Here is a 16364-nt window from a genome sequence, read left to right as displayed (position 1 = left end):
AAGCAGGCATGAGTCCAGGATGGTCTGCCATGACAAATGGGATTCAGGGATTCATGACCATCTGAATTTACTAGCGCTTCATCTGAACTCAGCCTCCTGTTGTTTGACCTTTAGAGAACCCTTGTACATGCATTCTAGTGGCATAACTCTTACCTCCAGCATCTCACTGAGTCTAACATCAGTCCTTTGCTGTAAAACAAGAAGGAGAACAGTTAAACATGACCATCACTATCAAGACCCAAAACAAACATTGAAACTCAATTACAGAATAAGTGCAACATTCCACAACTAAATTGTACAGTATGTTGCATGCCAATATCCTGTTGATATCTATGCGTCTGTATGAGGATTTAAAGCAACATGGTGACTTGGATAGTTACCAGGATCTTGATGGTCCTCAGTGGCTTCAGCAGCCCTGTGAGCAGCTGTCTCCTCCTCTGATTGGCTAGGAGCCCCAGGCTGGCCTCAGTGAAGTCCTCCTTGGAAACACTCAGCTGTCCGGAACCAGGAAGTGACAGACATTTACAATGCTGGCACAGATCTGTTAAGAGTAATCTCAACATGAATCACAACACTGACTGACTCAATATCAAAGTCAAGTTAGCGTGCACTGATTTCATATTGTACATATGCAAACAGTGGGAATGAAATTGACTGTGTCATTAAATACATGCTAACAGGAATTTACAACTCAATAATCCATTGTGGAAGAACAACAGCTTTAAGAGGGAGGGTGGGTCACATCAGAATGCTTACCTCTTAGCGTTGGTGCAGATTACTGCAGCCCGCTGTAGGTTGGTTTGTAATGACGTCACCCTCTCTAACTCCTGCAGAAAACAAGAGATCCATTCACACTGAGCGACCAATCACAATTCACACAACAACACAAGTTACACTTTATTTAACAGTCCACTCTTCACATGGTAAAATGTTACGGTACAGTACAAAAGATACCTATTGAGTTGAACGCTAGCTGGAATAAGACTGTGTATAAAACAGGGTTACTGTAACTTTTAATGTCAGCCCACACAGTTGAATTGTCTCTCATCCACTCCAGGTTCCTGTGAGCCCTATCTTTCACTAATGGGGTGAAACAGGGAGAGAATGATTCCCCCACACAAAGTATGAAATGTTCTTCTGTTCCTCCAGAGTACCCCACTGAATGAAAGAAACAAATGGAACGATTATGTAATGGAATGAGGAAATTAGTGGTTTGGTTTTACTTGGAAAAGGCTGAACCAACAACGACCTCTCAAAGAACGAACATGCCCTCAGCTACCGGTGGATTCACAGATCTTTTCTGAAAAGCCAGCTGTCATCGCCTTGAGGTGGGAGCACACGCCAACTGACCTTATCTCAGAGTGGAAGTGGAGTCGTCGACCGACCCCGATAAAGAGGTAGCATTCAGAGAAAGACAAAACACTGTCACGTTAAAAACAACTATTTGGTGAGGAAATACGAGGTGGAAAATTGATTCAGATCGGTAGATAAAAAGAGATAAACAGAGAGCAGGGTCTTATGTCAGAACAGATGTCTAAACAAACAAACCCATTCAAACTAGATGGAAAAAGGCCTCCTGACCGGCTTGATCAGTTGACATTAGGGTTGTGCAATGTCAACCTTTATCCTATCATGATCATGTAACCATAAAACATTGTTATATACAATGCTATCGCCTTCTATTAGCCAACCCAAAAAACTCTGCTAAAACGACAGTTCGGCTATAGTGCGAAATCGAAAGCAACTGGAGGAATGTTGTTGAAAGTCTGGACGAATCATAATGAAAGATAATGTGGTTGGAAGCCTGGACGAATCATAATGAAAGATAATGTGGTTGGAAGCCTGGATGAATCATAATGAAAGATAATGTGGTTGGAAGCCTGGAACGAATCATAATGAAAGATAATGTGGTTGGAAGCCTGGACGAATCATAATGAAAGATAATGTGGTTGGAAGCCTGGACGAATCATAATGAAAGATAATGTGGTTGGAAGCCTGGACGAATCATAATGAAAGATAATGTGGTTGGAAGCCTGGACGAATCATAATGAAAGATAATGTGGTTGAAAGCCTGGACGAATCATAATGAAAGATAATGTGGTTGGAAGCCTGGACGAATCATAATGAAAGATAATGTGGTTGGAAGAAAGATAATGTGGTTGGAAGCCTGGACGAATCATAATGAAAGATAATGTGGTTGGAAGCCTGGACGAATCATAATGAAAGATAATGTGGTTGGAAGCCTGGACGAATCATAATGAAAGATAATGTGGTTGGAAGCCTGGACGAATCATAATGAAAGATAATGTGGTTGGAAGCCTGGACGAATCATGATGAAAGATAATGTTGTTGAAAGCCTGGACGAATCATGATGAAAGATAATGTTGTTGAAAGCCTGGACGAATCATGATGAAAGATAATGATGTTGAAAGCCTGGACGAATCATGATGAAAGATAATGATGTTGAAAGCCTGGACGAATCATGATGAAAGATAATGATGTTGAAAGCCTGGACGAATAATGATGAAAGATAATGTTGTTGAAAGCCTGGACGAATCATGATGAAAGATAATGACGTTGAAGCCTGGACGAATCATGATGAAAGATAATGTGGTTGAAAGCCTGGACGAATCATGATGAAAGATAATGTCGTTGAAAGCCTAGACAAATCATGATGAAAGATAATGATGTTGAAAGCCTGGACGAATCATGATGAAAGATAATGTTGTTGAAAGCCTGGACGAATCATGATGAAAGATAATGATGTTGAAAGCCTGGACGAATCATGACGAAAGATAATGATGTTGAAAGCCTGGACGAATCATAATGATAGATAATGTTGTTGAAAGCCTGGACAGATGATAAGTTCAGGCAAATCTTTTCTAATAGTCCTTTCTGGTGGGGGAGCTTTAGCATGGAGCGTGTGTGTGTGTGTGTGTGTGTGTGTGTGTGTGCGTGTGCGTGTGCGTGTGCGTGTGTGTGTGTGTGTGTGTGTGTGTGTGTGTGTGTGTGTGTGTGTGTGTGTGTGTGTGTGTGTGTGTGTGTGTGTGCGTGCGTGTGTGCATGTGCGTGTGCATGTGTGCTTGTGTGTTGCGCTGTGATTGAGCAGTGACTGTCTGATAAGGAACGGGCTGTCTTACCGTAGTGACATCATGGGCTGGAAAGAAGTAGTCCACCACCTTAATAACTGGATAATAACTGCTTTACTTGCCTCATAAATCATAGAACATTTGTATCTATCATAAAGCTGTGATTGAGAATTGCCTGAACTGTATAGACTTTCATTCTTGTTATTTTTGACAACACCTTGGTAGGATAAAATTATTTGGGAAATATTCTACTGAATTGGTCCACTCACACAGACAGCATCGTGAAGAAGGCGCAGCAGCGCCTCTTCAACCTCAGGAGGCTGAAGAAATTCGGCTTGTCACCAAAAGCACTCACAAACTTCTACAGATGCACAATCGAGAGCATCCTGGCGGGCTGTATCACCGCCTGGTACGGCAACTGCTCCGCCCTCAACCGCAAGGCTCTCCAGAGGGTAGTGAGGTCTGCACAACGCATCACCGGGGGCAAACTACCTGCCCTGCAGGACACCTACATCACCCGATGTTACAGGAAGGCCATAAAGATCATCAAGGACATCAACCACCCGAGCCACTGCCTGTTCACCCCGCTATCATCCAGAAGGCGAGGTCAGTACAGGTGCATCAAAGCTGGGACCGAGAGACTGAAAAACAGCTTCTATCTCAAGGCCATCAGACTGTTAAACAGCCACCACTAACATTGAGTGGCTGCTGCCAACACACTGACACTAACTCAACTCCAGCCACTTTAATAATGGGAATTGATGGGAAATGATGTAAATATATCACTAGCCACTTTAAACAATGCTACCTTATATAATGTTACTTACCCTACATTATTCATCTCATATGCATACGTATATACTGTACTCTATATCATCGACTGCATCCTTATGTAATACATGTATCACTAGCCACTTTAACTATGCCACTTTGTTTACATACTCATCTCATATGTATATACTGTACTCAATACCATCTACTGTATCTTGCCTATGCTGCTCTGTACCATCACTCATTCATATATCCTTATGTACATATTCTTTATCCCCTTACACTGTGTATAAGACAGTAGTTTAGGAATTGTTAGTTAGATTACTTGTTGGTTATTACTGCATTGTCGGAACTAGAAGCACAAGCATTTCGCTACTCTTGCATTAACATCTGCTAACCATGTGTATGTGACAAATAAAATTTGATTTGATTTGATTTGTTGCTAACTGTAAGTTATTTTAAAGCTAATGACAAGCTAATAGGAGGAATGAGGACAGGTGATTGATCATTTAATTTTCAACATCGTTTGGAAGGATTTTCCTGGCCTGTAGGGATAATTTCTTTCTTAATAAACTTAAACTTGTAATTTGATCTCCACTCTGTCTGGCCTATATTCCTCTACTGCATTCAGTATCACATATTTATTGAAATAGACTATATCAAATAGGAATAGACACATAAATTACTCTGAAAGTCATTTCTGTGCTGCCCTGCTGCGTGCTGCCCTGCTGCGTGCTGCCCTGCTGCGTACTGCTCTGCTGCCCTGCTGTGTGCTGCCCTGCTGTGTGCTGCCCTGCTGCCCTGCTGTGTGCTGCCCTGCTGTGTGCTGCCCTGCTGAGTGCTGCCCTGCTGTGTGCTGCCCTGCTGCTGCCTGCTGTGTTCTGCCCTGCTGTGTTCTGCCCTGCTGTCCTGCTGTGTGCTGCCCTGCTGAGTGCTGCCCTGCTGTGTGCTGCCCTGCTGTGTGCTGCCCTGCTGTCTGTGCTCTGCTGCTGCCCTGCTGTGTAGCCCTGCTGTGTGCTGCCCTGCTGTGTGCTGCCCTGCTGCAGTGTTGCCCTGCCCCCTGCTGCCCTGCTGCTGTGTGCTGCCCTGCTGCGTACTGCCCTGCAGTGGACACGACTCAGGGCGGACACGACTCAGGGCGGACACGACTCAGGCTGTACCCAAACTAACCTCTCCAACTAACCTCTCCAACTGCCCTGCTGAGTGCTGCCCTGATGTGTGCTGCCCTGCTGTATGCTGCCCTGCTGCCCTGCTGTGTGCTGCCCTGCTGTGTGCTGCCCTGCTGAGTGCTGCCCTGCTGTGTGCTGCCCTGCTGAGTGCTGCCCTGCTGCCCTGCTGTGTGCTGCCCTGCTGAGTGCTGCCCTGCTGTGTGCTGCCCTGCTGTCCTGCTGCTCTGCTGAGTGCTGCCCTGCTGCGTACTGCCCTGCTGTGTGCTCAGCAGGGCAGCACACAGCAGGGCAGCAGGGCAGCACACAGCAGGGCAGCACACATCAGGGCAGCACTCAGCAGGGCAGCACACAGCAGGGCAGTACGCAGCAGGGCAGCACTCAGCAGAGCAGCAGGACAGCAGGGCAGCACACAGCAGGGCTGCGTACTGCCCTGCTGCATACTGCCCTGCTGCCCTGCTGTGTGCTGCCCTGCTGTGTGCTGCCCTGCAGAGTGCTGCCCTGATGTGTGCTGCCCTGCTGTGTGCTGCCCTGCTGCCCTGCTGTGTGCTGCCCTGCTGTGTGCTGCCCTGCTGAGTGCTGCCCTGCTGTGTGCTGCCCTGCTGTGTGCTGCCCTGCTGCCCTGCTGTGTGCTGCCCTGCTGAGTGCTGCCCTGCTGTGTGCTGCCCTGCTGTCCTGCTGCTCTGCTGAGTGCTGCCCTGCTGCGTACTGCCCTGCTGTGTGCTGCCCTGCTGTGTGCTGCCCTGCTGAGTGTTGCCCTGCTGCGTACTGCCCTGCTGCATACTGCCCTGCTGCCCTGCTGTGTGCTGCCCTGCTGCGTACTGCCCTGCAGTGGACACGACTCAGGGCGGACACGACTCAGGGCGGACACGACTCAGGCTGTACCCAAACTAACCTCTCCAACTGAATGACGCCATCAAACATCATCCAGATCCGTGTTGCCAGCAGAATCAGTCTCTGAAGCCGACTAAAGACTTCATTTTCCACCCATTTTGTCTGTATACTGCAATTCAGCTTTTAGCTGCAAATGTGTACAAGATCAAATAACCGTTACTATAACCGTTACTATATATACAGTACTGTAGGCTATATATGATGAGCAATAGAGTCGCAACCTTGCCTGTAGTTGAACAGTATGAATGTAGCTAAGTATCTTCCGAGCAACATAAACAACATGCGTTACTAATGCACCTTGGACATGCCCTTGTCTGAATGGCGGAGTGGCTCTCGTGGCTCGTCACTGAGTCCAGCAGAGGGGACGATAAGGTTCTGAATTTAGAACTGGAAAAAAGACACATGCCCTACACAGACTCACAGCATTAGTGAGACCGACCAGCAAGCCAAGTTCTCTCTAATACCCGGACCAGTGGCCCTAAATCCGATTGTAAAGCCTGAAGCTAACTACAGCTCTTGGGTCTCACCTGCACCCCAATGGCAGCCAAGGTTAAGGCCATAAATCCAGTGAATCATCAGAATCAGGATATTAAAAAAAATAAAAAACATTATTGTCATGCTAGGAGGTTTTCAGTGGTATCATTTGAGCCTGTGAAAGCAGCAGTGTATGTGGGACACAGGCTAAATACAGAGAAACACCAGAAACTTCAGCATATCACACAGTGTTCTCCCCAAAAAGATGGGCACTGCGCCAGATGGACTTGGCTGCTCCATTTTTACACACATACACACACGCGCACACACACACGCACACACACGCGCACACACACACGCACACAGATTTACTTTAATTGCTCTTCCATGGCACAAATCTTTAACTCATTGTGGGGGCAGAGCTGACCTCCGGGCCACCCCCTCCACTAACTCATCAGCACCACCTTGTTACAAAATCCTGGAGAACCTTGCACGCACACACCTATGCTTCCTGACTGAGCAAATAGCAGCTGTTAGTGAACTGCAGGTTGACTCATAACCGAAGTCCCCGCGGTTATATCTGCAGGGCGGGAGGATTTAGGGTCATTAAATATTGTGTGGATGAGTGGCAGGTGGGTTTAATAAAGACAAAACAATATCTTGAAAAATCCATAAATGTAGCATTCTTGTGCAATTTATATCTATAGGCAAAATTGATTTTTTTTCTTTCATTGTTTTATGCTAACCGGCATTAGTGCGTAAGCATAAGCTTTAGGGCCTAACTGTACACCTGCCAATTAGCCTACATGCCAACCACCATCTGTCTGCCAACGTAGGAGCATCCTTTTGTTCATGCAGAGGGAGGAGGAGGAAGAGGCAGGAGGAGGAAGGACGAGGCAGAGGGAGGAGGATGTAGAGGCAGAGTGAGGAGGATGAAGAAGAAAAAAGACTGAGAGAAAAGAGAAAAGCTGTGAAATGAAGAGTTGAAAATAAAGAGAATGGAGGGCCAGAAAAATCATGTTTTGGAACGATTTAGCAAATGGGTAAAAGAGGACGATGCAGTGAATGTTGCCGCTGTACAAATTTTACAGTCACAAGATGGGGACTTCAAATAGGCCTATGGAATGTCAAGAGAGCCTACTGTTTAGATGGGTTAAGTGGAAACGGAAATCTGGACACTGACTGTAGGTATATAACCTCCCATATAACCTTAATATTAACTCCTGCATTTCTTTCAGTGAAATGATACACCATATGTACATTTTGCCTCAGGAACAAGAGTGAAAGAATATGATTTCTTTCTTTGAGCATCTTGAGAGAATGTGATGGCACAGTTAAAGAACTGTCTGTAAAGGTGATATCATTATCAGCCTCATAAAAGCTGAGAGTATTTCAACCACACAAAATATGCATCGAAACGGAAATATTATCAGAATCAGGTTGGGTCATTTCCATTTCTTCACAACTGGTCAAACTGTCATTTGGACATTTTGCATAGAAAGTCTTTCCCTTTTTCAGAGTTTTCCCAGGCCCCTCAACACCTTTCCTCCCGAGCATTCCATTCATTATTCTGGAGAGCAAGACTTCATTTACTCTTCTAGTGCAACAAGCAATGACAAAAGAGAAGCTACATGAACTCAGCAAAAAAATAAACGTCCTCTCACTATCAACTGCATTTATTTTCAGCAAACTTAACATGTGTAAATATTTGTATGAACATAACAACTGAGACATAAACTGAACAAGTTCCACAGACATGTGACTAACAGAAATGGAATAATGTGTCCCTGAACAAAGGGTGGGGTCAAAATCAAAAGTAACAGTCAGTATCTGCCGTGGCCACCAGCTGCATTAAGTACTGCAGTGCACCTTCTCCTCATGGACAACACCAGATTTGTCAGTTCTTGCTGTGAGATGTTACCCCACTCTTCCACCAAGGCACCTGCAAGTAAACTGACATTTCTGGGGGGAATGGCCCTAAGACTCACCCTCCAATCCAACAGGTCCCAGACGTGCTCAATGAGATTGAGATCCGGGCACTTCGCTGGCCATGGCAGAACACTGACATTCCTGTCTTGCAGGAAATCACGCACAGAACGAGCAGTATGGCTGGTGGCATTGTCATGCTGGATGGTCATGTCAGGATGAGCCTGCACGAAGAGTACCACATGAGGGAGGAGGATGTCTTCCCTGTAACGCACAGCGTTGAGATTCCCTGCAATGACAACAAGCTCAGTCCGATGATGCTGTGACACACCTCCCCAGACCATGACGGACCCTCCACCTCCAAATCAATCCCACTTCAGAGTACAGGCCTCGGTGTAACTCTCATTCCTTCGACGATAAACGCGAATCTGACCATCACCCCTGGTAAGACAAAACCGTGACTCGTCAGTGAAGAGCACTTCTTGCCAGTCCTGTCTGATCCAGTGACGGTGGGTTTGTGCCCAGAGGCGATGTTGTTACCGGTGATGTCTGGTGAGGACCTGCCTTACAATAGGCCTACAAGCCCTCAGTCCAGCCTCTCTCAGCCCATTGCGGACAGTCTGAGCACTGATGGCGGGATTGTGCGTTCCTGGTGTAACTCGGGCAGTTGCTGTTGCCATCCCATACCTGTCCCACAGGTGTGATGTTCGGATGAACCGAACCTGTGCAGCTGTTGTTACATGTGGTCTGCCACTGCAAGGACGATCAGCTGTCCGTCCTGTCTTCCTGTAGTTCTGTCTTTGGCATCTCACTGTACGGGCATTGCAATTTGTTGCCCCAGCCACATCTGCAGTCCTCATGCCTATGGCATGTTCACACAGATGAGCAGGGACCATGTTTTCATAACTTTGACCTTAATTGCCTACCGTCTGTAAGCTGTTAGTGTCTTAACGACCGTTCCACAGGTACATGTTCATTAATTGTTTATGGTTCATTGAACAAGCATGGAAACAGTGTTTAAACCCTTTACAATGAAGATCTGGGAAGTTATTTGGATTTTTACGAATTACCTTTGAAAGACAGTCCTAAAAAAGGGACGTTTCTTTTTTTACTGGTTTATATGTAATTATATACAAGTTTACTAAAAAATAGCCTACTAAAATGTCAGAAATTATAAGCAGAAAAATCTCTAAATTAGGCCCCAAAACAATCTTTCACCCCCTGTACAAAAATCTTTCCGCCATCTCCTACTGTGGCCTGTAGTGTATTTAATATATTTGTAGATTAGGGTCGGGTGCGGGCCACAGATTTTCACTTTATCACATATAGTCGGGCAGTTGCGGAAGGATTATTAGCAATTGCGGGAGGGTGTGGGTGATCAAGCAGCTGACCCGTGCAGCCCCCCCCCTCCTCCACATACACACAGTCCATTCTCCAATCTCCCAACCAAGGAGAAGGGCAAGAGATCAAGTTTAATTCATAGTCCCAAGTAGCTAGCCACTCAATTCACCTGCTCCAAATGGCACCAACAGGGGACATAAAGCACTAATGGGAATTTTAATGGTGGGTAAAGTGCTCGCACAGAAAAATGATCAAAAAACTGTCCAAGTCCATTTCATTCCCTTGGCAACATAGTATTACCTGACAATGTATTGGAGGGGAATTCATTAGGAAGCAGACTCTGACTCTGGAACCAGTCTCTTTTTCCCTGACAGTCTCTCTCTCAGACATTGGCTCGTTTGGCCACTCAATTATAGGGCTTCTGTTTTAAGTTGGCCGATAAGCATCACAGCAGGGCAACCCCCATACCAATCAAAACGGCAGTAACTACTAATTTGGTTGAGAATTAGTTATTTTCCTACATTAAATACATGCTTAATAATTTGGACAAATATCCTGCCTCTATTGTATTGTGTTTTGGAGAAAATGGGGGTCATAATTAGCAGTAACTACAAAACTTTACTGTGAAACCAAGGTAAATGGCACTGAATTTATGACCTTTTAGCTTGGTTTCAACCTGCCCATGGCTGTAGTTACTGCCTTTTACCTTGGTAACATATCACATTCTGATAGTGATACAATCTAACGTGAATGACACTGACTGACAGCTACAGACACATTGCTAATCTAGGGACACAACATCACGGCACAGAATTCCATGGCGAAAATGATGGTTGAACTTGCTCTGAAATGCCGAAACCCAGACACTGGTAAGAACAAGCTGAGATAGCTAATGAGCATAGACTAACAATGCTGCCTGCTCCCATAAGAGGAGATCAGCAATTCATACTATCTATTTATCATTACATGAATGCGGGATTTTTTTTTTTGCCAAAATAACTTTCACCAATCCCTATGGCCTAGATGATTATAGTATCTGTGCGGATCAAAATTGCCATGTGAGGGTGCATTAGGACTGTACAACCACATCAATACGAGGTTTCTTCCATTCAATGTCCGTCCATGCAATCTAAATAAGCATTAGGGCTATTAAGACTGCTATTCTTATTATCTTAATATTAGATTTGAAAATAAAGATGCAAATTTAAAGAGCCTTTTTGGGAGCAGGTATGAAATGAATAGATGAACTGATTTATGACAGTGAAAATTATCATGACAATGTTTGCATGAGATAAAATCAACATTGATTATATCCTATATTATAGAACATTATAGAACTGAAAAGGATTATGATCATATGGTTGCACACCACAAAATGTCAGTATTAATTATCATCTATGACAGAATAGAATCATTAGGATGCAAGTCCCTGTTTATTAGCGGGAGAAACACAAAGGATGCAGTTTCAAATCTGTTACACTGTCAGCAATTACACTGCTCTTTTATTAATAGCATAAATTAGAATTATACTAAACCAACAAATGAAAATGGCAGATATTGCTCTTTGCTTTGGTATTACCCTGCATTTTATAATATATCATGCCTAGGAAGAAGGCAGTAACTGCTGTTTAAGAGTCAAAGGTCGTGTCAGAAGTCAGGGTTAACATGATTTTTTTTTAATTACTCGTAGTAAGACAACAGATCACTTAATCGCCAGTGTTCTTAGTATAATTAATTTGGCTGGACAATTATAATATAAATAATAATATATCCCATTTAGCAGACGCTTTTGTCCAAAGCGACTTACAAGTCGGCTGGGGCCACTACTTTTACATATGGGTGGCCCCAGCGGGAATCGAACCCACGACGCTTGGCGTTGCAAGCGCCATGCTCTACCGACTGAGCCACACATTTGAAGCCAATTTTCCTCAGTTCCACACTATGAGCAGTTACTGCCTTTTTGCTTGGAAGGGCAGTATTTACAATCCATCAAGCTGTAGGAGGGAGAAATGACATGGCAATCAATCTCACCTTAGCCTGAGACTTACACTGACTTCCATGGGATCCCTTTTCTCCCCTCCGACATCACACTGTTGATTCAGTACTTACTGGGGAGGATGAAACAGACATGACACATCACGGGTGAATGGCCTGGCAGTTCCTGTCCTGGTAAATGTGGCTCCTGCTGTATCGGCGTGACTGCAGGTGTCCGGGATGACGGCCTAACCACCACCCTGACTTTTGCGTCTCCCTCCAAACCAAATCAAATTGTATTTGTCACATGCGCCGATTACTACAAGTGTAGACTTTACCGTGCAATGCTTACTTACAAGCCCTTTTCCAACAATGCAGTTAAAAAGTAAGAAAATTAACAAATAGATAAAAAGAAAATAGTAACACAATAAAATAACATTAACGAGGCTAAATACAGGCTATAAACAAGGAGTACTGGTACCGAGGCATTGTACTGGGGTACAAGGTAGTTGGGGTCATTGATTGAAGTACTATGTACATGTACAGTTCCTTCCCGAAAGTATTCATACCCCTTGACTTATTCCACATTTTGATGTGTTACAGCCTGAATTCAAAATGGATTCAATAGCTTTTTCATCCTCACCCATCTACATTTTCATCCTCGCCCATTATGACAAAGTGAAAAGACGTTTTTAAATGTTTATGCAGATGCATTGAAAATGATATCTAATTTATATAAGTATTCACACACCTGACTGAATACATGTTAGAATCAACTTTGGTAGCGATTACAGCTATGTGTCTTTCTGGGTAAGTCTCTCAGAGCTTTCCACACCTGGATTGCACAATTTTTGCACATTATTACTTTTCATTCTTCAAGCTCTGTCAAGTTGGTTGTTGATCATTGCTAGACAGCCATTTCCTAGTCTTGACATAGATTTTCAAGACATTTTAAGTTAAACTGTAACTTGGGGCATCCAACTCAATACTAGGAAGGTGTTCCTAATGTTTTGTATACTCAGTGTATATAGCCATACAAATTATACACTGAGTATACCAAACTTTAGGGACACCTTCCTAATATTGAGTTACACAACCCCCCTTTAGCCCTCAGAAAAGCATAAATTCATTGGGGCGTGGACTCTACAAGCTGTCAAAAGCGTTCCACAGGGATACTGGCCCAAACCGACTCCAATGCTTCCCACAGTTGACTGGATGTCCTTTGGGTGGTGGACCATTCTTGATACACACAGGAAACTGTTGAGCTTGAAAAACCCAGCATCATTGCAGTTTTTGTCACAAACCATTGCGCCTGGCACCTACTACCATACCCCATTCAAAAATATTGAATCTTGCCATTCACCTTTGAATGGTAAACATACACAATCCATGTCAAGACTTAAAAATCCTTCCTTAACCTGTATCCTCCCTTTCATCTACACTGATTAAAGTGGATTTAACATGTGATATCAATGATATCTATAAGGGATTTTTCACCTGAATAGTGTACAGTGTACAGTATGACATGGAAAGAGCAGGTGTTCTTAATGTTTTGTATACTCAGTGTATATAATGCATACTGTAGATGTATGTGTTAGTCAAACACTAGTATTGATACAATGTTAAATTATAGGATGACCATCCATAGTTCATGATAGCTCAAACTCAATATATGATGCTTATCAATAATATACACTGAGTATAGTAATGAGGCATAATTTATAGCCAATAATTTTGTGCTTATTCATGCTGAGACAAGGTGTCTTTCACAGATGAGCCCTGTATATACATCAATATAGTCCTACATATAAACATTCACATCAACACACAAAAAGCAAAACACAAATCATAGAAAACAAACACATTCGTCAGTAAAAAAAGGTCCTCAATCAGCCTTGTGAATTGCCCTAGAGGCACCAATTCATCCAACTATATAGAGCCTTGGAGATCATTCCACAAGTAAGAGGTAAATTTGCTCAACGCAGTGGAGAACAAAGGGATCTCCAGAGTAAGCCATCTCTGAGACCGGGTCTGGTGTCTCAAGTTAACAATGAAGTCAGGTACGGCGGGTTTATGCAGAGGGGCTTTACAAACAAAACGAGTGCAATGCATCGATCTACGAGACTTCAAGAGGGCCAGCCTACTTTCTGATACAGAATGCAGTGATGTGTACTGAACCTATGCAGTGATGTGTACTGAACCTATGCAGTGATGTGCACTGAACCTATGCAGTGATGTGTACTGAACCTATGCAGTGATGTGTACTGAACCTATGCAGTGATGTGTACTGAACCTATGCAGTGATGTGTACTGAACCTATGCAGTGGTGTGTACTGAACCTATGCAGTGATGTGTACTGAACCTATGCAGTGATGTGTACTGAACCTATGCAGTGATGTGTACTGAACCTATGCAGTGATGTGTACTGAACCTATGCAGTGATTGTGTACTGAACCTTCATGCAGTGATGATGTACTGAACCTTCATGCAGCTGATTCATATAGTGTATTCCCAAACTGGGTCCAACCTTCAGTAGCAGTGCATTCATATAGATGTATTCCCAAACTGGGTCAACGGCTTCATGAGCGGATTCATATAGTGTATTCCCAAACTGGGTCAACGGCTTCAGTAGAGCGGCAGCTGCATTCATATAGTAGGTATTCCCAAACTGGGTCCAACCTTCAGTAGAGCGGCAGCTGCATTCATATAGATCAGGTATTCCCAAACTGGGTCCAACGGCTTCAGTAGAGCGGCAGCTGCATTCATATGATGACAAACTGGATACAACGGCTTCAATAGAGCGGCAGCTGCATTCATATAGATCAGGTATTCCCAAACTGAGTCAAACAGCTTCAATAGAGCGGCAGCTGCATTCATATAGACCAGGTATTCCCAAACTGGGTCCAACGGCTTCAGTAGAGCGGCAGCTGCATTCATATAGATCAGGTATTCCCAAACTTGCTCCAACGGCTTCAGTAGAGCGGCAGCTGCATTCATATAGATCAGTTATTCCCAAACTGGGTCCAACGGCTTCAGTAGAGCGGCAGCTGCATTCATATAGATCAGGTATTCCCAAACTGGGTCAAACGGCTTCAGTAGAGCGGCAGCTGCATTCATATAGATCAGGTATTCCCAAACTGGGTCCAACGGCTTCAATAGAGTGGCAGCTGCATTCATATAGATCAGGTATTCCCAAACTGGGTCCAACAGCTTCAATAGAGCGGCAGCTGCATTCATATAGATCCCGTATTCCCAAACTGGGGTACAAGCAATGCTGTCAAGGGGAAGGCCAAATAAAATGTGATTGACTTTTTTTTTAATGAAAAACATTTTGTTTACATTTTTTTTGTTTCACATTTTCAAACAGTCCATTTATATTTTCCAACAGGGCTATACATATGGGTGAGGGTTTTTTCCCACCTGAGTAGCCTCGTTTCACTGCCAAAAATAAAATTAAACCATCTAGTGTTCAGCGAAATAACAACACAATGTCAAAATACAGGTAGCCTAGTCAAATAATTAACATCCAATCACATTAACCGGTACTCTCCCCCGTGAAACCTCGACTCTTGCGCAGGCTAGAAGTGTCTAACATGGTGAGCTACCGAGGGGCTAGGACAGGCAAGCCCCATACTATTGGACTTCATTCTTCCTGCAGCCACAGATATGGCTGGGACAATGTTGGGGGGAAAGGCCAAAAATACTATACAGACAATGTCTTCATCAAACGAAACTGTTTCATGATGCATCAGTCACATGGCAGGAGATGTTTTGAAACAATTACTGCTTCGTATACAAACCAGTGAATTATATGAGTTACAGCTGGATGAGTCAGACGTGGCAGGCCTGGCACAGCTCTTGGTATATGTCCGTTACATTTATGGGGGCGGGGTCAATTAAGGAAGACATCCTCTTCTGCAAACCACTGCAAACCAGGACAACATGAGATGATATTTTTAAAGTACTGGACAGCTTTGTGACATCAAATGAACTTTGGTGTTCAAGATGTGTTAGTATCTGTACTGATGGCACAAAAGCCATGCCAGGGAGACATAGTGGAGTGGTAACGCGAGTGCAAGCAGTTGCTCACGACGCCACTTGGGTACACTGCAGCATCCACCAATGAAATGCCTGACAGCTTGAAAGACGTTTTGGACACTACAGTGAAAATAGTTAACTTTGTTAAAGTTTTTCACACAACTGACCTATCTGGGACATGTTTTTTCTCGCATGAATGATCTGAATACAGGATTACAGGGACTCTCCGCAACTATATTCAATGTGCAGGTCAAAATTGAGGCTATGATTAAGAAGTTGGAGCTCTTTTCTGTCTGCATTAACAAGTACAACACACAGGTCTTTCCATCATTGTAGGATTTTGTGGGTGCAAATGAACTCAAGCTTACAGACAATGTCAAATGTGATATAGTGAAGCACCCGAGTGAGCTGGGTGCGCAATTACGTAGGTACTATCCTGAAACGGATGACACAAACTGGATTCGTTATCCCTTTCATGCCCTGCCTCCAGTCCACTTACCGATATCTGAACAAGAGAGCCTCATTGAAATTGCAACAAGCGGCTCTGTGAAAATTGAATTTAATCAGAAGCCACAACCAGATTTCTGGATAGGGCTGTGCTCAGAGTTTCTTGCATTAGCAAATCGCTCTGTTAAGACACCGATACCCTTTGCAACCACATACCTATGTGAGAGTGGATTCTCAGCCCTCA

The 16364-nt window shown here is 44.0% G+C and overlaps 1 pseudogene; it reads right to left on the bottom strand.

Annotated features, from left to right (window-relative positions):
• The window catches only part of LOC135551356 (syndetin-like), a 232573-nt pseudogene extending 232396 nt beyond the window's left edge, over positions 1-177 (bottom strand).
• Positions 178-16364: the final 16187 nt, after the last annotated feature.

Source organism: Oncorhynchus masou, chromosome 13 (genome assembly GCF_036934945.1).
Source record: "Oncorhynchus masou masou isolate Uvic2021 chromosome 13, UVic_Omas_1.1, whole genome shotgun sequence".
Lineage (NCBI taxonomy): Eukaryota > Metazoa > Chordata > Actinopteri > Salmoniformes > Salmonidae > Oncorhynchus > Oncorhynchus masou.
This window is presented reverse-complemented; position numbering and strand designations above follow the sequence as displayed.